Consider the following 22,771-nt stretch of genomic DNA (forward strand, 5'->3'; position numbering starts at 1 on the left):
ACTATGAAGGACTTGGGAGAAGCATCCTACATTCTCGGTATGAAGATCTATAGAGATAGATCTAGAAGAATGATAGGTCTTACCCACGGTACATACATCCAGAAAGTGCTTAAAAGGTTTAGCATGGAAAACTCCAAAAGAGGTCTCATATCGATCAGCCATGGAGTGTCCCTTTCCGAAAAGATGTCTCCTAAGACACCCGAGGAAAGAGAGCGTATGAGTAAGATTCTTTATGCTTCAGCAATAGGATCTATCATGTACGCGATGTTATGTACTAGGCCTGATGTTGCTTATTCAATAAGTGTGACGAGCAGATATCAGTCTGATCCAGGTGAAGACCACTGAAAAGCAATGAAGAACATCCTTAAGTACTTGCGAAGGACTAGGGATATTTTTCTTGTTTTTGGTAGTGAATCTGAGTTGAAAATAGAGGGTTATACTGACTCTATTTTTAAATCAGAAAGTGATAGCAAATCCATATCAGGGTACGTGTTTACTCTGAATGGTGGTACGATTAGTTGGAAGAGTTCCAAACAGTCTACAATGACTGACTCCACAGCGGAAACAGAATATATAGCTGCAAGTGAGGCTGCAAAAGAAGCCGTTTGGATGAGGAAATTTGTTTCTGAGTTGGGAGTTCTTCCTAGCATTGAGGAGCCTATTGTGTTATATTGTGATAACAACGCAGCAATAGCACAAGCTAAGGAACCAAGATCTCATAAGAATTCCAAGCATGTCCTGCGGAGCTTTCATCTGATTAGGGAGATTGTTGAAAGAGGAGATGTCAACGTCAAGAGAGTTGACACACATAACAACATAGTAGACCCTTTAACAAAGCCATTTTCTCAAAGTCACTTTGATCGTCATAAAGACAAGATGGGTATTAGATACCAGAGTGATTAGCTTTAGTATAAGTGGGAGATTGAAAGAGATATGTCCTAAGTCCAATCATGTATGATGATTTAGGAATAACTTTTATGTAATCTGTTTTTGATTTCATTGATATTAATAAAAGACTTGTTTTGGTTTTATTACGAGCTTTATCTATTTAAGTGTTTAAATAAGATATACCATAATTTAGAGTAAATCCTTTTATGGATTATGATGAGATCATAATAATGAGACCTAAAAGATGATAACTCTGAACTTAAATAGTTCCTGGTCGTAGGATTACTAACTGGTAATTAGTAATCCGCAAAGATCGGTACATACTATGCTTGCTTTATTATGAAGGATGTCTCTTCTCATAGAAATTTGTGTGGTGACACTATAGCTAGTTTGTAGGTGCTTATTATAGAATAAGTTCACTGAACATGACTCACACAGCTGAACAACTGATGGAGTTCACTCACGTGTCAGCAGATATTCACATAGTGATAGTTGTACAAGTATCCTTAGACTTGAGGTCATAATAGTCATCTTGTGTACACTGAACTATACTTTGGTTTAGTTCTTAGTCTCCAGGGATAATAATAAGGGCTCTACTGGGCGTAGAAATTTGTACACGAAGATAGTGTATGATCAATAAAGGATCTACCCCTTGCAGTGAAAGGAAGAGAATGTTCAATGCTGATCCACTTATGCTAGTTCAGGAATCTCTGGCCAGAGTGAATGAAATTAGAAAAGAGTTTCTAATACACATTAATTAGAACTAAGCATAGTGAATGGGAAACCACATGATTAAATAAGATAGGCTTGACACGAGTTCCATGCCTTGTATTTAATCATGACATTGCAGGATAGAAGGAATTAATTGTACAGTAACTATTCACTGAACAGGTTCTTGGTATTCTAAGCAGTGAATTCGTATTATCCGGATAATCACAATATGCTGAGAAGTATCCCTCACGATGTAGAACAAATATGATTAATTTATTAATTAATCATATTTAATGAATTAGAGAATTTATATAAATAATGATAAAATAGTTTTATTATTATTTATTTCTACTATCGGCTTAATATTGAACCTACAGGGTCACACCATAAAAGAGAATGATTTAATGGTGGAGGAATTAATAAATAATGGATGGTAATTATTTATTTGTGAAATAAATAATTAATTAGCAAATTTAATAATTGATTAAATGAGATTTAATTAATTATAAATTAATTAAGAAAAGTTCTTAATATTATTAATTAAGAATTTAATTTTTGGAAATTAAATCAAGTGAGAGAATTATTTTTCTAATGTGTTTAGAAAAAGGATTAATGATTAAAAGGTGTTTTAATTATTAGTTAATTGGTTAATAAGAATAGTCAATTAAAGGGTTAATAATAATAATATTTTATGGGGGAATTTTCAGCTGAAATTTTGCCTATTAATATACTATTATAAACCCTATTTGCCTTAACCCAAAAAAATTAAAAATCCTAATTCTAAAGTAGAAAAGAAAGGGAGGAAACTAATTATCTCAACCTCTTCCTCCCTCCATTATTTTGATCCCTTGGTGGATACCGGTGGAGTGCTTCACAATTGAGGAGCAGCTGCTTGGGATCTCCGTTCATCGTTCTTGGATCGCTATTAAAGGTTAGTAATCGATCCCTCGATTTATTCACGATTTGTATGCGTTTATATGGATTTTATATCAAGAAAATGTTTTACCATGCTTCTGTGATGTATAAAATCCTACAAGTCCAAGATTCATGACATGTTAGCAGCCATTTATCAAAATGATGAATCTACTCAAGAGCTGAAGGATATCAAGCAAAGAATGGAGATTTATTTGAATATAGCTTAGGAGAATCTACTCAAAAAATTCTTTGATGAAGCCACAGGGTATGCTAAGGTTCAAGAGTAAAAGTTTAAAGTATGATACACTAACTCTATTACTCTATACTTGTTTGTATTTCTGTGATTAGATAGAAGTTTTTGACATCATCAAATAAAAACTTATACATATATTCATAGTGCACAAGTTGGGGGAGATTTTTAATATATTTGATGATATCACCATTTACTATCAGAGTTTGTCATCAGAATCAATTAGAGGAAGATATCAGTATTTGTCTACATATCAGTATTTGACAGGTCAGAGTTTATCGTCAGTGTTTGTATGTCATCATATGTCAAAGATGGATCTCAGTAGAAGATTGACTTTATTTAGAAGATATGATTTGCAGAAAATATGTCGGTATAGAACATCACTTATTTGTAGCAATCAACAGATGGATATGTATTAGGATTCCTTATTCATGTATATCATACAAATTACGTTGATTGTGTACCTGTGCAGTATAAAAGCACAGATCAGATTACACTATATGTGCTGATTAACATTTTATCATTCATGACCAAGAAGCTCTCAAGGATATATGTTCATCCTTTGAGAGAGTTTTGTAAATATTTTTTATTCATCAATATATAAATTGTTTTTCATACCTTGAGTTTTAATTCGAATTAATTGTCATAATTGTATTCACCCCCTTATAATTTACTTAAAGGCCTAACACTCTGTGTTTTGTGTAATCTGTCAACATGCAAATGCAAGCTGGGTATTCATGTTCTTTCTTATTGAGAAATCATTATTTTAAAAAAAAATCTCAAATATCCACTTTAATTTTCTGAATTTGCATCCACTGAAGGACTAATGATTAATGTTTGTTTTAGTTTTTCCAAAAATTTCAAAATAGAATATATTAGTTTATATTTTTAATATTAATATTATAAAATATTTATTTTAATATTATATTTGAGAGAACTGAACCTTATATATTTATCCAGAATAAAGAATTAATTAGAATATGTTGTAGGTGTGAATCGAACTTTAGACCTAATATGCAATAACCTTAAGTATTTAATCTAACAATTTTATTAACTTTGAACTAAGATATAACGATTGTGATAACTTATAATTTTCGTAAAAGAATTAAATTATGGTTTACATTAAAATATTGATGGCTATATGTTGACTAAATATATTCATCTTTTTTATAATTTTAACTTACATAAAGAGGATGTTTCCGTTTTCTATATTTCAGAATTAAAAAATTATTTAGAAAATACACATATCTATGTACCATTTTCACAAGTAAAAAAATAATTTCTCAAAAATTAAAAAAGTACTTATTTTTCAAATCTAATACATTAAATGAACACTAAATATAACTAGTCTAAAACCCGTGTGATAGACACTCATTTTTTTATTTTAATCTATTTTATTAATTGTATTTGTTAAGAATATTAAGTATGCCTGAATATATATACCCGAAAATATATTTCATTAAAATAGGTTATTATAAAAATTAGGTATGTCAAAACAGGTAAATAATTTTTAAAATAATTTGAATCATTAAATTAGGTTCTTAAATTGGATCAAGTAAACATGTAAAATATAGACCAAATCCAAGTAAACTGGTCATGTGTCTCTATTAGAATTTTTTTAATTTATAATTACGCAGGTTGTTGATTCAAACCTTAAACTACCATGTATAAGTTTTCCTATTATATCTAACAGTTATCTGCAATTAGATTTAAAAAAATTCAACGATTTGGAACCGATAGACCAAACTCCAATCAAACAAATTATTAACAAAACTTTTAATAGTTTGTTTTTATAATATATTAATATAGATTTACCTACAAAACGACTTCTTAAAAATACATTTGCTTGTAGCATGCATAAATTAAGAGTATCACTTCATGTACTTGTAGTTTATGTTTCAGACCACTTGGGATACCTAGTTCTAAAACTATCACGTGATATACTAAACTTCAATTTTTGTTACGAAGTGCACATTTTGATTTTCTGTCCATCACACCGTTTCTTAGGCCAAGGGCAAAAATGTCAGGTAAATGCTGCAATGAGTAACCATTCTTCTTTTACATCTGGTAAATCAAAAGAAGCCAGTAGGATCGTAGTAATGTGAGTTATACACGGGATAAATGTCATGTGTGTGTGTTATTTCGTGTATGGTTTATTTTTTATATTCTAAATAAGCAAATTTCTTGAAGTAATCCTAAATAGTAAATTTACTATCAATTTGTAAAAGAGAAAGAGATGATTTTGTTACAAATAGAACATGACTAGATTTTGTTAAGAAATTAACAAGATATTAAAGTTTCAATTTTTTTAAAAAATTTATTATCGTTGAAAATGGGTGTGAAAAAGAAAATGAATGAAAAAAGAGATTATTTACTCTTATAATTCAGCTCATTTATTAACTATGTTATATTTTTATAACAGAAAGATGTGCTACATGACAAAAATTGAAGTCAAATATTACTCGTAGTAATTTTATAGTTGAAGTATTTTAAGTGATATGTCACCTAAACTTCAGGTACACAAAGTGCAGTTTACTCGTACGTCAATCTTTATACTTATATAAATGAGAAGACGAGGGCCTTTAGGTGGCGTCTCTCAAATCATCACATATTATTTTTCTAATTTTCTCAATTTTTGAGTTAATAAATATAAAAAAATACAATTACCTTATATTATCCTAAATATATTATCATCATTCGTAATATTCTCCTAAAATTTTTACAACATCTTCCATTAAGATTTCTGAAATCAACTTATGTTAGGAATCATAGTTGTATCTTGATGATAAGAAAAATACATAGCATAATTATGTTAAGTCAAATTGTAGCTTTCAACGGCTAATCATCGTAAGGGATAGCCGTTGAAGGAGGAGCCAATCAACTGATGAGGATTTGTAACATTTTTCATGAGTTTCTTGTGATCAATAGTGATGATGTTATTCATTCAGAAGTCATGTTGACTCAATGGATAATCTAGAATATGAGGGCTAATTATAAATATTCGACGCCGTGTAATTCTAGTTAAGTGAAGTGAGTCATCAAGTGCTAAGTGAAAGTATAACATTAACGGCTAACTACATCAACCCATCAATGGTTAAACCAATAGCTATCAATGGCTAAGGAAAAACAAATATTTGGTGATAGTGACTTAACAGTGGTCAAATCCTGAGTCTGACATAGCACATGGGTTGATGGGAATCTCAGTAAAGAAAATGGAAGTCAGGACAAACTTTGCATGTGATCCTTGATGCTGAAGAAGAAGAAATATTCTATTTTCATGCATAGCAAATTGGAGGGATAGTCAAAACAATATATCAAGATAAAATCTAGCCTCTTTTGTGGAAAGAATGCAAAAGCACTCTTACTGGACCTAGAAGACTGTGTTATATATTTTGTAGTCAAGATTGTAATTTGGTGGTATATAAACCAAGTTGTAGCAGTAGTATCACTTAGGAAATATATTTATATTTTTCAAGAGCAAAAAAGGAGAGAGATCCTTTCTGAGTGAAACATATGAAATTGAAGCTCTGAGATTACTTTCTAATCGCAACATATTATTTCTTCAATATAACTCAGGTGGCTAGTCGAAAAACAAACCACCTGAAATTTTGAATATCTGAGTTCAGTTTCAACTTCTAAATACAATTTTTGTTAAAAATTTTAATTTATATTCAACCCCCCTTCTACGAATAAACTAGTGTTGATTGTTAGTGATTAACAATTGGTATTAGAGGAAGCCTTCAACCTACAGAAGGTTTAAAGATCTTGAAGTTATTCAATCAACCATGACGAAGATGGATGTAGATGCTAAGATTCCAGAATTGATCAAATATGATGATTTAGAGATAAACTCGGGATGTTGTCAGGTAATCATAACTGGTCTCTCAAAGTTATGTAAGAATGAATGTCAAGAAACTATAAATCATATGTCTTTTGAATTATACAACTTGCAAATCACTCTGAAATCTCTTAAAAGGAAAATGCTAGAATTAAAAGTGTTAATACCTTGTTAATTAAGAGAAACACTTTGCTAGAGACTCAATTGCTTGATTTTGAAAATTCTAAGAAAGATTGCCTAGCTGCCAAAGATTAGTTGTTGAGGATATTGAAAAGAGAAGAAATTCTGAAAAGGCCATTGGATCTTGAACAAGAGGTAATTGTCAAATGGAAGGAATCTAGGAATGTAGATAACAAATTAATAGATCTTCAGGGTGTTGAAACCTTTTGTGAAGATGCTTGGAAAAGGAGGAAGACGAAGCTTGAACCAGATGACTCTACTGATGACTATGCCTCAACTTAATAATAACTATCCATTGAATAAAGCAAAAATAATGGATAAAGATTATCTGTTGAAAGAGAATATAAGTACTTGCAAACTGGAAATTTAAATGAGAAATACTGACCAGTAAGCTAAGAACTTTGTGAAAGGTGAGAGCAGCAAAATAAAAAAGATTGAGCAAAGCAACATATGTTACTTATCCAATAAGAATAAGTTGGATAAAATATAACCTAGAATAGAAACAAAATGAAGAACAACAGAAATGGTAAAGTAGGGATTAACAAGCACAACAACTCCACTCCTGATAAATATGCTCCAAGAAAAACGTGTGTCTAGTGTGATAGTGTTAATCATTTATCTTCTAGTTGTAAATCTGTTTCCATTCCTGACATGTATGTTCCCTCTATGCCTATGTGTGCCATGCCAAGTATGCCTAATGTGTTTAGTCAGAACAATAATAACATGTCATTCATTTCAAATACTTACTATTTTGCATTTCGGATGTCATAGGAGTATGCTAGGAATGAATAACATGTTTGTATCTCCATTAAATGAGATGTTTTCTTAATCTTATACACATGGTTTAAATACGAACATCTTTGCTCAAAACCCAACACCAAGGCTAAAAGTGGATTTGAATCCTTCAAAACCTAAGGTAGCAAATGGTCAAAAAGAAAAACAAGGCATCTAACAAGATACGACCCAAGGAAACTTGGGTACCAAAATTAAATTGAATTAGTTTTTTTTTGTGTAGGGAAAAAGAAGGAATATACGGTATGTGGACAGTGGTTGTTCAAGACACATGACTGGTAAATCATCCCTGCTCACTAAGTTTGAAGAGAGAGCCGACCTAAGTATTACCTTTGGAGATGACAGCGAAGGCTACACTGTGGAATATGGCTTGATTACACTCTAGAAAATCTCACTTAGTAGCTTTAATTAGGTTATTCATATATCTCAGGGGATCATAAAATCTTGGAAATTGATACCCTGGAGATTCTGGATTTGATCTAAATGGTTATTCAGATGCAGATTATGTAGATTGCAGAATTGACTGGAAAATTACAACAAGGAGCTCTCAATTTTTAGGAGGCAAATTGGTATCTTGGGATACCAAGACGTAGAACTTCGTTTCAACCTCTACTGCTGAGGCTGAATACATTACAGCTGGAAGATGTTGTGCACAGCTCTTATGGATATAGAATCAACTTGTTGACTTTGGCTTACACTTAGAAAGGACTCCAATCTTCTATGACAACATTGGTCCTATTGCAATAACTGAGAATCTAGTTCAGACTCAAGAACCAAGTACATTGATACAAACATATATTTCTATCAAGCCACTTAAAGGATCTACTTTAACAAGATTGGTAAGCGAGCTAGGTATGTTAAATCAATCTATATGTGTTAAAAGTAGCCATATTATTTATTACGAATTTTTAATGAAAATTTATTTTTTGACAAGATGGTAAAAAATTTTGCATGCCAAAATTACCCTATCAGTTGTCTTATTGATAATTGACAGTCACAATATATAAATCGGGTGTTTTTTCTGAATATAATTGTATCCATTAATATTTATTATTTATTCAATGGATAAAAATTATTTCTTTTATTTTCTTAAGCGTTAGCCATTTAACTATTCATGCATCAAAGGATAAATTATCTTGTTGTGAGTATGCAGCCAAGTGTTCAATTATGATTCCTATCTCAAATTCATTTCAGAACTAAGGTGGTTAAAATATTGATCAAATCAATTATAACTATATTAACAGATATTTTTAGCTGTTGATAATCAAAATAAACACATGGAGTGTCAATGTATAATGTAACACCCCCAAATCTGGGGTCGGGGATTCGGGTTGTCACGAGTTCCATTTCCCTTATCAATACTTAATCTTATCAGTCAACCAACTACTGCGTACTGTGACCCCACAATATACACACACACACCACAAGTTATAGTCTCAGAGATGAATACCAAAAATAACACAAGTCATTTTATTCCACAATTATAAGTCATTACACCTCAAAAGAGTTTCTGAATAAATTTACATATTCTTTGCCATTATTACAATTCATAATATACATAAGTCTGGTACATCAAAAGTTGAAAGCCTAGCCTATTGGTAGATCCTACCTCAGCTACAACGGCATAAACGCCTACAGGAAACTGCGGAACGTTTCCTATCCGCTCGCGAATTGGGAGCTTGATCCTGTTCATCTTGTCTATTTGTTGTTGTGTGATGAAAGAAGAAAGCAAGGGTGAGCAACAAGCCCACCGAAATAATATGTATAATAATTAACAATATATGAGCATTCTCATAGTACTCATGAAAGTCTTGGTCAAGAAGAAATGAACCAAGTTTGATCTCTTAACGCGACCAAGTCGTAAAATATTCAGTATATATGTACATATACTTTTCAAAATCTTGGAAGTCCTCTTCCATGCATAATAAACACAGAGTTCCAGTTTATAACTGTATAAGAATATCGTTGCAAGGTGATCTCATATATCTAACCTTGTCTCAACGTTTTTCTGAAAATCTTTGTTATTCATAAGATAATCATTAACTAGATATAAGTTGAAAAGATGAAGTTACAAGATACTCCAATATACTTATATCTTTTCCGAATACTGCTTGAACTACCACCGTTCAAGTTATAATTAGTTTCAAAAGTTCATAACCCAGATGAGACTACAAGATAAGACTTGAATAGATTCAATCTTTCAAATATTATTGAATGAAATGAAGTTACGAGATACTTCATTAAGTCCCGATATATATCCATATATATCTCTCATACATTTCCTGAAAACCTCTGTCATGTAAAGTATGAACAGAGTTGTAATATCCAATGAATTTGGAAAGAAAAGAATTTTGGCATAAACCCGATATCTTGTTGATCAGGCAAAGATACCAATAAGTAACCTTTTCTACTGTAGATGGATGAATTCCTCTCCGGTCATCACCCTGGCCGCATTAGGACCTCGCGCTAGACCTATGAACAACAACATAAGTCGGAATTAAACCCCGGTCGCTTAAGAAACTAGACTTTAACCAATTGAACCTTACGTTCGCTTATGGTCACTTCTACGCTTAACGAATCACTTAAGTCGCTCGAGTACCCTCGGCTCCACCATTTTTAATAAATTGACCATTAAGAATTTTAAGGCGATTCTTTCACGAGTACCCTACCAACTGCCTAATCCACTTTACATAAATGTTTCATACTCCAATTAGTCATTTAAGGACCTTAACCAAGGTTTCAAAGTAAGGCGAGGGGTAATGGTTCGTTCGCGAAACACCGTTACTTAAAACGGTCGTTTCTCCTAAACCGTACATCGGATTCAAGCGAACCACATATCAAAATGAAGCTCTTAATATGAACTATCTAATCATGGCAATGGTCAAAACCTAAAAGTGAGTTCACGGGTCCTGATGTTAAGAACAGAACAGTTAAAGAAAATCGGGCATTATGACGTTTATGTTTACGCGATTTCCAATTTAATTAACACTCTAAATTATCATCAATTCACTCACAACCACCAATACAATAATATTCAACCATAATACTACAAACTCAGTCCCCAACTCCAAATTTTACCAATTTATCCAACCAATCAAAGACCCAATATTCAAAACCAATACAAATCCACCAAAACTACTTATAATCAAAGATCAAGCCTTAATACTAACAATGCTTCAATAAAACTTAATGGAATCATAAAATCAAAGCTAGGATTTGAAGTTGATACCTTCCTTGGTAGGTGTTAAGTTTCTAGGAAGCCTTAGGGAGCCTTAATCTAACCTCTTACAAGCTTGATCTTTCCAAAGAAATCAAGAACACAAAGTTAGGTTTTGAAGTTTCTAAAAGTCAGATTGAAAGAACTGTCAATACGAGGGTCTTACCATGCTTATTTGGACGAGACTTGTGAACAAGAGTTGTAGGCCATCTCAATACCTTTCCAAAGAGCTATTGAATATACTATTTGAGTGAGTATTGAAGGAGATATGGTAGTTTGAAATTGCTGCTCTGGTTTTGGCCGAGAGCTTTTGTTCTTGGAAAGCAAAAGTCAACTTCTAATTTGTGTTTTGTGATTTGTTTTGCCTTGGATTGGTTATTTTGTTTTTTTTTATTAATTAACCTTTTAACCATGGTAAATTTTGTGTGGTTTATAATCAACCAACACTTCTTTCCCTTTTTGGTCATGCTTATGTCATCTGCTTATGTCATCTTGTTACACTTGTCTTCTTCTTGTTGGTGTGATGACATCATCGTCCATTAACCTCTTTGATTAACCCCTAATTACTTGGCTAATGACCGCTGATCTATTATACGGTTCGCTTAACTTTCGTTCTCGTTTATTGTTTGAGGGATCATACCCGGGATCTTATTACTTGGGTTCCCCTAAACCTTTCTCAATATTTTATATTCCTTTTATGATCCTCTCTTATAATCCTTGAATTAAATCTTTTTAATCATGTTACCTTATACTCAATTCTTTCGGTATCTGGTGGATTTTCGGGAAAATCAAAGTGTTCGAATTTGGATTCTGACGATCTTTACATACACTTATTTACTTTATGGAATACTAATACGATCTTAGAATTTCCATAACAGTAGTCCTATATAGTGTGGTCTGATAATTTTCCTTAATCAGCATCATCAGCAAAAGTTATTATTCATCCGTGTTTCAAAAATTCCCAAAATTGGGGTTATTACATATAATCTAGCAATTGATGAACAAATTACATGTCAAATGCTAGATACTAGCCATCAACATATATTTATTTAGTGATTGCTATGAAGAGTTTGCAAATCATTACTTTAAGGATGTTGAGTCCTAACCAAGCTCTATGTTCTAAAAGTTAGATGTGAAACTCCAAAATGTAGCAATGGTCATATATCAACACTTATTAGTTTTGCAAAGACTGATAAATACTAATAATTGGTCATTGAAATATCAGGGTCTATTTGGAACCAACAAACATTGATACTGAGTCTTATATTGTGTTCCCTTGTGTGATAAAATTTCTGATTAGTTGAGTTACGGATGAAGAAAATCTTTACATATTGATGTAAATGAGTTCTTATTCAATTCTTCATTTCTAAACTTAACACATTTTATCAGAGAATTTTAACTACAATAGTAAGGTTTCGCTTGTCTAATACTTCATATTCTAGAGGTGAAACATAACTGAATTTGTAAATGATTGATTCATAATTTTTCAGGTTTGTCTGAGAATCAAGAATCAATATCATAAACTCAGAACCAGTTATGAGGATTTTTATTTTATTTCAGACTACTCGATACATGGTAGTTCTGAAAGTTTACTATTTAAGTGAAATGAAACGAGGCATGTCAAATACTAGTTGGTTTTGAAAGTTCACGATATGTCCATATCACAACCAAGTCTATGATATGGACTATATTGTAAAGTTGACAACCCAACTTGATTGACTTACTTATTTAAATTAATTAATTCAATTCTCACAAATGTGCCTTGAAAATTTTATTCGGTAATTATTATGAGTTTTCATAATTTATCTCTGATAAACAATAATTTGTTGAAGAGAATTTTGAACTTCTCGATATGGTACATTTTCAATTTCACGATATAGAATATTGATACTTCACGGTATAATGGATTTTGATTTTGATCATCGAGTTAAATTTAAAATGTATTATATTGAAAAAGATCACGATAAACTAATTCAATATATCAAGTTGTTCAGAATCAATGTAGAATTGTAATTAACTAAAATATCATCAAAATTCTTAATTCATTTGTTCAAGTTTGATTCAATGAAAAATATTCCTTTTGAATGAAAAATATGAATTTCATTGTATAGTCAAAAATCTTAATATTTATTTTTCGGACTTTAGAATATAATTCACTAACGAAAGGTTTGGAGATTGTTTAGAAAAATGATGCAGGGCTGGCAACATAACAAGAAAAGAAGAAAAGTGGAAAAGACTTGTTAAAGAAGATCTTTCTGAGATTGGTTAATTAGGATTTAAAATCTTATGCTCATGTAAGTTTTTCTTCTATTTGCACATCTTTCTATATTGTAATGATGAGTTTAGAAGTGTATTAGTAGATAAATATGTTTGTATGCTTTGAGTTTTCCTGATTAATCTTAATTTATGTGCACTAACATAGCTATTATTTAACTGTATCTCCTAATCTTGAAGAAAAATAATTAATCTATTTTTTATTAGAAATTTCATTAGTTATTTCTCTTCAAAATTAAGGTGCCTCTTTATATTTTCCTCTCTCTCATCTTTATAAATAACCGGTTTACCACTCTTCTTCTCACATTCTCATAAACCCTTTCATTTTCGCTACTTCATACAAATATCTTTCTTTCTTAATCTTCAAACACACCACTCAAATGGATTTCAAAGTCTGCTATGCCACCTTCAGGGCTCGCATTGACAGAACCTTCTACCATATAACTGAGATTCTATCAAAAATATTTTTTTCTCTGCCTCATGAACTTCAAATGAAAGTTCATTTTCTTGAAATTAACTTTTTCATTTATGAAGATGAAGAAAAAGAAAGAGAAGGATAGAGGATAGCTCGACAGGAGAGGATCATTCAGCTTGTTATCCTCGTTGAAGCAAGTCGAAGGGAAGCCAACAAGAAAAAGACACCCTAGATTAGAATTTGATGTTTTCTTTGGTTGTCTCTTCCATGTAATTCATAATCTTGATCTATTAATGAAAAATCCTTTTCTTGCTTATCCTTCTCAATTGTCAACTTTTTTGATATGTCTTAAAAGTTATGTTAAGCTAAGATTTTACCTGTGCTCAGCCAATCTGTTGTTAAATCAATGAATGTTATTGTCAATTTAGTTGTTATCATATTTAATCAAGCATTTGATTAAAACTGAGCATGATAAATGGAACTTAGTAATTTTTAAACTATTCACCCTCAAACTTGAATCGATGCTTGTCCTCAAGCATAAATAGACTCAAATCTATAAAACAAACTTAATGCATGAATGCAACTATGTGAGTGCAACTAAATGATAATGAAATCGATACGCTAAGAATAACCATAACCAAATGAATAAGCTGATGCCTCTAAGAATGCAATAACTCAAAAAAGAGTTTGAATAAATCTCACAAATCAACTTACAAACCAGAACGTGCATGTGTGGAATGCTTAACAGAAATACTCTCGATACTAGATCAATAACCATAACTTATCTTTCATCAAAACAATCACAAGTTTATAACTAGAATAGATGTTAAACGCAGAATGACTCTCAACACCTTATTTTTACTAGAGTTATACAAGGATTCACACTATTATTGAACACATAACAACATACTTATTTGACCGTGCAATGAGTGAGGTCCCAAAAGTCTTATGCAATAATACCCATGTAGCGAGCGTTAGGTTAGCGGATCCCAGACTATAAAAGCCTTAGATCACTGGGCACAAAGTCCCCTAATAACTTAATAACTCGAGAATTAAAGAGCTCACCCTTGATTATTATGCATAAACACATATATTTTTTTCCTGTTTTTTCTCTTTCTTATTTTTCTTCTTTTTTTTAAAAAATTTCTGAATGAGTGTGTTTCACTCCATCTCATTCAACCCTAGACTACTCATAAAAATATGAGCCGACTACTAGCCATTTGACGCCCAGCCTTATTCATAACTAACAATGAAATCCAAGTTTTTCTCCAGATTAAAATTTAGTATTTTTACATCATTATGAGAATAGCAAAGATTCTAAATATAACCAAGTGATTCAATCTCAACAAATAACAAGTATAATCATGATCTAGATCAAAAGCAATCCTATAAGACATGTGAATTTTTTTTCTGGGCATGCAATTCAATTCATTAAGACTTAAACATCCCTTTATTCGACATCACTACTCTCAAATTAACATCAACCAATCAGTCAGAAGCAGCTCAACCTAAGGGATCATTTTATATGCATGCAAATGTAACTAAATGAAATCATATAATAACACGAACAAAGTCACACAAACACTTGTCGAAAACTGACAAGGGCATCAGATTGATGATGGCTTCCAAGTCACACAAACACTTGTTGAAAGACAAATTGCCAATGGTGCAAGGAATAGTGAAGCTTCCAGGATCTTTAAGCTTCAGAGGCAACTTCTGTTACAGCACAACACTGCATTCCTCCGTAAGAGCAACGGTCTCTAAGTCATCGAGCTTCACTTTCTGAGAGAGAATACCTTTCATAAACTTCGCATAGCTAAGCATCTATTCAAGAGCTTTAGCGAAAGGTATGTTGATATGAAGTTTCTTGAACACCTCTAGAAACTTAGCAAATTGCTTTTCCAACTTTGCTTCTGCAGCCTCTTAAGAAAAGGAGGTGGAGAATAGACCTGTTTTTCCCCTGTATTACCCTCAAGAGGAGTGTGTTCCACTGTTTTCTTCCTTGATTCCATTTCTGCTTCCTTAGCCACCTCTTCTTCAACCAAAACTTCAGATTCTGGAACTGGCAAGGGTGTAGATGCACCTGCATTCTGGACAGAAATTTTAGACTCTTCGTCTTGCTGAAATTGGGGGCTTGCGACCTTCCCAGACCTCAAGATGATGGCATTCACCTGTTCATTAACTTCCCTCTTGCCTGGATTGGCTTCTATATCATTAGGAAGCGTTCTTGGTAGTCGATTCAATAAGGCGTTAGCAACTTGCCCTATTTGGTTCTCCAGATTCTTGATAGAAATAGCCTCGCTTTGGCATATAAGAGCTTGGTTTTTGTACATAAGCCGCAACTCCTCCAATTCAGATTTTTCATTCGAAGATAGACCTGCACCTTCATGAGTTTATTTTTGAAGTTGGAGTTGTAGTCTTGGTACATATTGCTCCTCAAAACCAAGAGGATTGAATTGCTTTTTTCCAAACTGCTGGAACAACTGTTCCATCGCATTCTGATTGTTGCTCCAGCTGAAGTTAGGATGATTCCAGTTTTCAAGATGATAAGTGTCTGGAACTGGTTGATGCGATCTATGAAAGTTGCTCACAAACCGAGCTGATTCACTAGAAATAGCACATTGCTCTATCGCATGCGAACCTGCACACAGCTCACAAATTCTGGTTATCTGATTAACACCATAGTTAGCCAGAAAATTGATCTTAATAGACAATGCCTTTAGTTGAGCAGTGATAGCCGTAGCTGTATCCATTTTAAGAACTCCTGCTACCATGCCCTATGGAAATCTCTGGATTGGGTACTGATATTCATTTACAACCATCAACTCGATCAGCTCATAAGCTTCCTCATAGCTTTTAGCCCATAGCACTCCACCTGATGCTGCATCGAGCACGGGTCTAGACTGTGCTCCTAAACCATTATAAAAACAATTAATGATCATCCAATCAAGCATGCCATGATGAGGACACTTCCTAAGCATCTCCTTGTAGCACTCTCAAACTTCACATAGAGTTTCTCCCGATTACTGCGCAAAATGAGTAAGAGCATTCCTGAGTGCAGTTGTCTTCGCCATAGGGAAGAATTTAGTAAGAAACTTCTGAGAAAGATCCTTCCAAGTAGTAATCGAACTAGCTGGTAGAGAGTGTAACCAGCTCTTAGCCTTGTCCCTCAGAGAGAATGGGAACAGTCTCAGTTTCACAGCATCCTCAGACACACCATTGAACATGAAGGTGTCGCATATCTTTATGATATCCCTAATGTTCATATTTGGATCTTCCGTTGGAGAACCCCCAAACTAGACTGAATTATGTACCCATTGAATTAGACCAGGCTTGATCTAAAAGATATTAGCTGCGATAACTGGCCTGACAATGCTAGATTAAATATCATTGATCTTTGGTTGAGAAAAATCCATCAACGCTTTCATTGGTGCTACTGGTTCTCCCATTGCAATAAAAACTAGAGAACCTGAAACACAAACAAGTAAACCATAAAAGTAAAAGAATCTGAGTCAGTGAACTTTAAGGATCACTGATGTCAAGCACATACACTACTAGAAATAGTGCATACGACATCGGTGCTTAGACATCGGCATCTAATACACCCGATGTTAAAAGTCTGTTTAACATCGGTTTATCAATAATCCATGTTGAATAGAAATACTGATATCGGTTTTCCATACCAAACGTTGTCTATGTTCAAATATAAAAAAGGCCAAATATAAGTTTTGAACTTTGACATCGGCTAATTTTATTAACTGTTGTCTACGACCACTTTTAAAAAAATAAAAATTTACTTATCTTTCCCCCCTATTTCTGTTTCTGTACACTTCCCCCCTTAATTTTAACAAAAAAAATTTATTCCCCCCTTTTCTAAAATATCTCTCAACTCTTTCCCCTCTTTCTCTCCTATCTCCCGCTATCATCATCTCTCTCACCGTCTATTTCATCACTCATCTCTCTCTCATCTCTCTTCTCTCTTTCATCACTCATCTCTCTCTCATCTTTCCCCTCGTTCTCTCGTACCTTAAAAATCTCACTCACTCATCTCTTTCCCTCCTGTCGCATAAACCCTAATTTAAGCCCCAATTCAAATTCAAGTTTTGGAGCTTCAAATTGAGCTTCAAACTAGTAACATATATTTAAGTACAGGATTTGGAGCTTGAAAAGACATTTTGAACTTCAAGGTTTTGGAGCATCTGTAGGTTCACAGATCTTTAGATCTTAGAGCTTTTCTGGAGGTATATTCTCCTTTTTACATCTTTTCTTTTGTGGATATATATAAGAAACATGCTTGTTTTTTTTGGGGGTTTTATGTTCTATATTGGGGGTTTGGTGACAAATAAACGAAATAGTTTGCTTGGTTTTTGGAGGTTTTATGTTCTGTTTTTTGGGGGTTTAGTGACAAATAAGAGAAAGAAGCATTGTTACTGGATGTAGTAAGCGTGTAAACCAACGTTTTGATTCGATCTTGGAACATCAACTAAAGATACTCCTGTTGCGACTTGATCAACATGACTTTGAAAGTTTTTACTTATTTCCTTTAAAGAAGTAGGTTTTCTATTTTTTAATTATTTTTATCATGTATTATTTATTTATTAAAAGGATATTTTTTTTTGCCTTTTTTGTGTTAGTTATAATTGCCTTATGTATGTGATTTGTATTGTAATAGAATTGTACTTGTGTATAAGATTACCCTATATATCATGTATGTTTATGTTGAGAAGTGCAGCTTGACAGATAGTTGTGGATGAGGGGGAGTAATGTTGTATACTTTTGTTAGGAATTAAGGTAAAATGTTGGTTTACTATACATTTAGCATAGTGTATATGGTACAATATAGTGGTACATATGTCACTGCAAATGGTTCTAGTAATTTATTTGGATGTGTTAATGCTTGCAGACATCGGTTGAGGTCTAAGGTTGAGATTGAGAGTGTTGGAGAGGAGTTTTAATGTTGGCAGCGTTTTGGGGGAAACCTAAGTAAAGATGAACGTACATATGAACAAAGGCTTATGGAATAGGTCATGGTGGAGCAGTTGATCGTTTGGGTAGTTCAACTGCACGGTGGCATCTTTCCAGCTGATACTACACGTTAGTTTCCTTTACCCTTAATACTTCTTTGGGTTGATCAAGGTCCAGGTGGACCGACAACCTAACTAAATTATAACTGTTTTTATAAGTCTCAAACCCAAATTAGAACTGACTAGACAGAAACCTAAAGGTCCGTTTCTTATAGTTGGATGGTGATCGTGGTTCAACATTTATTATTAAATAACATAATTACAAACAAACACAATAATTACTTGGTGAAAAATATGACTAAATAGCCTATTATTGCTATTTACCAATTCAATTTATATAACATTTCATTGTTTAAAAATGTTGAAATGCAGTACAATAAAAAATAATGATGATTAAAATGTTAACCCAGTTGTTAATAAGATAACCTCAAGACTTCAAATTTGATCAATGAGTTCTAGGGTAGTAGAAAATATTTTGGTCAGTAGCATGTATATGTATACTGAACTAACTATCAAATCAAAGTGGCCAACCAGGTTGATGTCTTTCATATCCGCTTTGATGCTCAGTACTGGTTCAATCTGAACTGTTATCACCCACCCCCACTAAACTGTTTCCTATTCTGCTATTAAGTTTAGATGTTAAAAAAACAAAGGCATGGATCTTCTTCAAGTTCTGTTGGTTCTTTTGGATTTGACACTGATCATTCCGTTGCTAGGTAATCCTGATATAGGATATATATTGTAAACTTGATATCATAAAGTTTACTTGGATTCTATATACGTCAAATAATTAAACTAAATAACAGATGCTAGGTGAAACCATATTAATATGTTAAACTCCCTGTCACGAGTATTGCAGGAAAGAGGAGAAATCACATCATGTCATGGACGAGCTACATTCTCTGTGTTACTTTTCCAGGTAATTATCTGCTCTTCATCCTAACATAATTATGCACTAATATTGTTTATGGAGCCATATATCCATCCTAATGCAATTTAGCTTCTTTTTTTTAATGTCCAATATCTTTGTTATGTTGCGCTCATTTGTTTGGACTTTAATGCTACTGGTTTACATTTTCACTAATTTATTTGTTCACGTTTTACTTCTCAGGATTTGGAGGTTGTGGTTCTGCTAATTCTCATACGTCTCATTTTACCAAACTCTTCCAAAGAAGGGGTAAAATATCATATTTTTCTTAGTTTATCTTTTCTATTTATGTGATATATTTGGATCTAATACTCATATCCACTCCAACACAACCATTTCCTTCATTAACATTTGATACAGCTGAAACTGTAAGATCCTCTTCTTCATCATCTGCCAAATCTTTCTTCTTTAAATTAGCCTATTTTTGCTATTAAAAATAAGATCAGATACTTTATAGTGAGTAACAAAAGTAAATTCACTGGTTGTGTAAATTGAAAAAAAGCAAGCATTCAACACATTGTAATAACAACATATGATTGCATAAAAAGCATTTACTAAGGATAGGCTTATAAGTGTATGATTATACCAAAAGTCTGAGTATTTTCAGTTGGGCATCAGCCTTGGGAAATTTCATTTTATTTTTCCACAAGAGCTTTTGAACATCTTTTCTCGGTCCGTTAGTCTCAGATTACCTTGTTCGAGTACTGATGGTCCCAGCATCAAATTTATGTGTACCAAAAAATCTACAGGCCATCCCATAAGGGCATGGACCTTCATCCTTTAAAAAGGGACATTTTCCCTCCAAATCCACTGGTTTCTGCATTTAGGAACATAAACTCAAAACAAAGAGTTGGCTGGGAAAAATATTTTAGTCCGGGATGTTGTTTTACCTCAGACTTAAAACTATCTACGTCATGGCTAAAACGGCACTTGTCTCCATATTGACATGAACTAACATTTCCAGATTTTGCAATCACAGGACATAAATGAAGAACAGACTTCTTTTGCTGTAATTTGTGATTTACTTTATTCCTTTTTGTCAATTTCTTTGTCCCATAGGATCGATTAAAAGAGAGGTTTTGTTATTTATTTTCTGTGTATGATCTCGTACGGTAGTTGTCTAGGTAATAAATTTCTCTCTATTGTTGAGTCAATTGTAGCTACAACTTCACTTAAATGTTTGTCTTTAATATTTTCAGAGGAAAAAATCAAAGGGTTAAAGCAGTTGGATCAAATGGACAAGTAAATGACACTAATATCCACCTATCATATGTTTCTTCTGATATGGGGCAGGTAATTGATTCAGCAGGAATTCGCAAAGGCCTTCTGTCTATGATTTCTAAGTTCGTGTATCAAGGTCTATCGGCCACTGATTTAGGTATCATCAGCCTACAGGGTTGATTTGCTGCTCTTTGGTTTGATCATTGATGAGTGGCATTTTATACCACTTAGAACGTCTTATAATGGCTTAAATTGATGTCTTGAAATCAAGTATTTTGTGTATTTGATGCGTTTTTCTAGTGTTTTTGTATTTCAGGGTATAACTTGCGAATTTAGGGGGATTTCATCAAAATAAGCCTAGGGAAGTACTTGGAATCAGTTGCGGGGAGTTGTGCGAAGAAATCAGCAAAATCAGGACCAGAAATTGGAATTTTCCGGAAGCTGTCCAGGCGCCCGCTGGGATGTGGGGCGACCGCCTGGAGGTGCAGGTGACTGCCTGGAGGTGCAGGCGCCCGCTTGGGACCTGGGGCGGCTGCCTGGGTCGGAATAATTAATTCTGGATTTTCTAATTAGACTTCTAGTGGGCTTCTGACAGCACTGTTCCTTGTGGATTCTTATATAAGCAATCTTGGGAGACGTTTCACAATAACAAGCGACAAAGAACAAATATCAAGCAAGCAAGGAGCAAGGAGAGAAGATTAAGAAGACCGTTTTAGCACACCACAATGAAGAAGAGGAAGCATATGTTATTTTGTGATTCTTTTATTTATAACAGTGGATGGTAGTTTTCTTTACTTTAAACCTTAATACTCTTGTGACGTACTCTGGTTTTAATAAGTATTTTAATTAGTTTATATTATCGTGTTATTACCATATTTTCATATGAACCCATGATGATGATGAGTTCTAACATGGGCCAATCATGATCATGGAGTCATAGCGGATTTACTAAGGATTTCTTTGGTTAATTATTTAATACCTTGGTATGTGGTGATTGTATGATATCTAGCATAGGTTGTGCTTATTCATCTTATGTGTGTCGCTAACATATAAGATAGCCTGTTAATCTCTTGTGAAGCGACAGTGAATCTTGAGATTTAGAACTTGCTATGCTAGCATAGGTTCATGTATTGTATGCATGATTAGTGGGTAACTCTAACCGTTTTACTTTCCATGTGTAATCATAATGAATAACTTGTGCTTAAATCGTTATGTTGTCAAATTCTGTAGACATATAGGGTCTCAATATAATTGATGCCTATTCAACTTCTATCTTAATTGTGGATGCTTGGTAGAATGGTACTGGTGCAACAAAAGTTGGCTTTTATCAGTTTCGTGTTGTTCGATTAATGTCATCACCGTTACATGCTAAGGGTAATACCAATGACTATTGAAGGAAGTAGTAATGAAGTTATGATCTCATGTGAGTTTAATATTATTAATTCAAGTGTCAATTTAAGTGTTTAATTTTTGTAGTTATTAATTAGTTAATCAACCTAAAGTGTTATTGTCTTGACATTGAGAAGTAATCATACATTGGTGAGTAAGTGTTAATTAAACATAATTAGTCTGAGTCTCTATGGGAATGAACTAGAAATTATTCTATATTACTTACGAACGCGTATAATTGCGTGAATTATTAGCACATGCTTTATGCCAAACAAGTTTTTGGCGCCGCTGCCAGAGACTCGGTGTTAATTTGTTAGTTTATGTACTTGCCATCAGTGGTCATTAGGACTCATTGATTAAGACTTGTTACTTGTTGTATGCGGTTGTGTTTCACGTACTCTAACAAGTGTTTATGCAAACACGTTCTCGCACTCGCAAGAGGACTCTAGATACGGCTGAGGAGACATATTCAGTTCTTAATATTCCGGAGAAGATAGATTTTGAAGATTCGGATAAAGAGAGTGAAAACAAAGAACCGGTAATCATGGTTGATCGTATAGTTCCTGCAGATCCAGCTCTTATGGACTTTTCTCGGCCTAAAATTGATGACATTTAGTCAAGCATCATTCATCCGGCTATTCAAGCCATTACTTTTGAAATCAAGCCGGGCACTTTTCAGATGGTGTAAAATTCTATTTTCTTCGGAGGTGCTGCGACTGAAGATCCCAA

At 33.2% G+C, this 22,771-nt stretch overlaps 1 non-coding gene across 1 annotated transcript; it reads left to right on the forward strand.

Moving 5' to 3' along the window:
• Positions 1–16,432: 16,432 nt before the first annotated feature.
• Positions 16,433–16,539, forward strand: LOC141715588 (small nucleolar RNA R71). Its single transcript, XR_012572345.1, has one exon. It is a non-coding gene; the product is annotated as a small nucleolar RNA R71 (small nucleolar RNA).
• The last annotated feature ends 6,232 nt before the right edge of the window (positions 16,540–22,771 follow it).

This window comes from Apium graveolens, chromosome 3 (genome assembly GCF_009905375.1).
Source record: "Apium graveolens cultivar Ventura chromosome 3, ASM990537v1, whole genome shotgun sequence".
NCBI lineage: Eukaryota > Viridiplantae > Streptophyta > Magnoliopsida > Apiales > Apiaceae > Apium > Apium graveolens.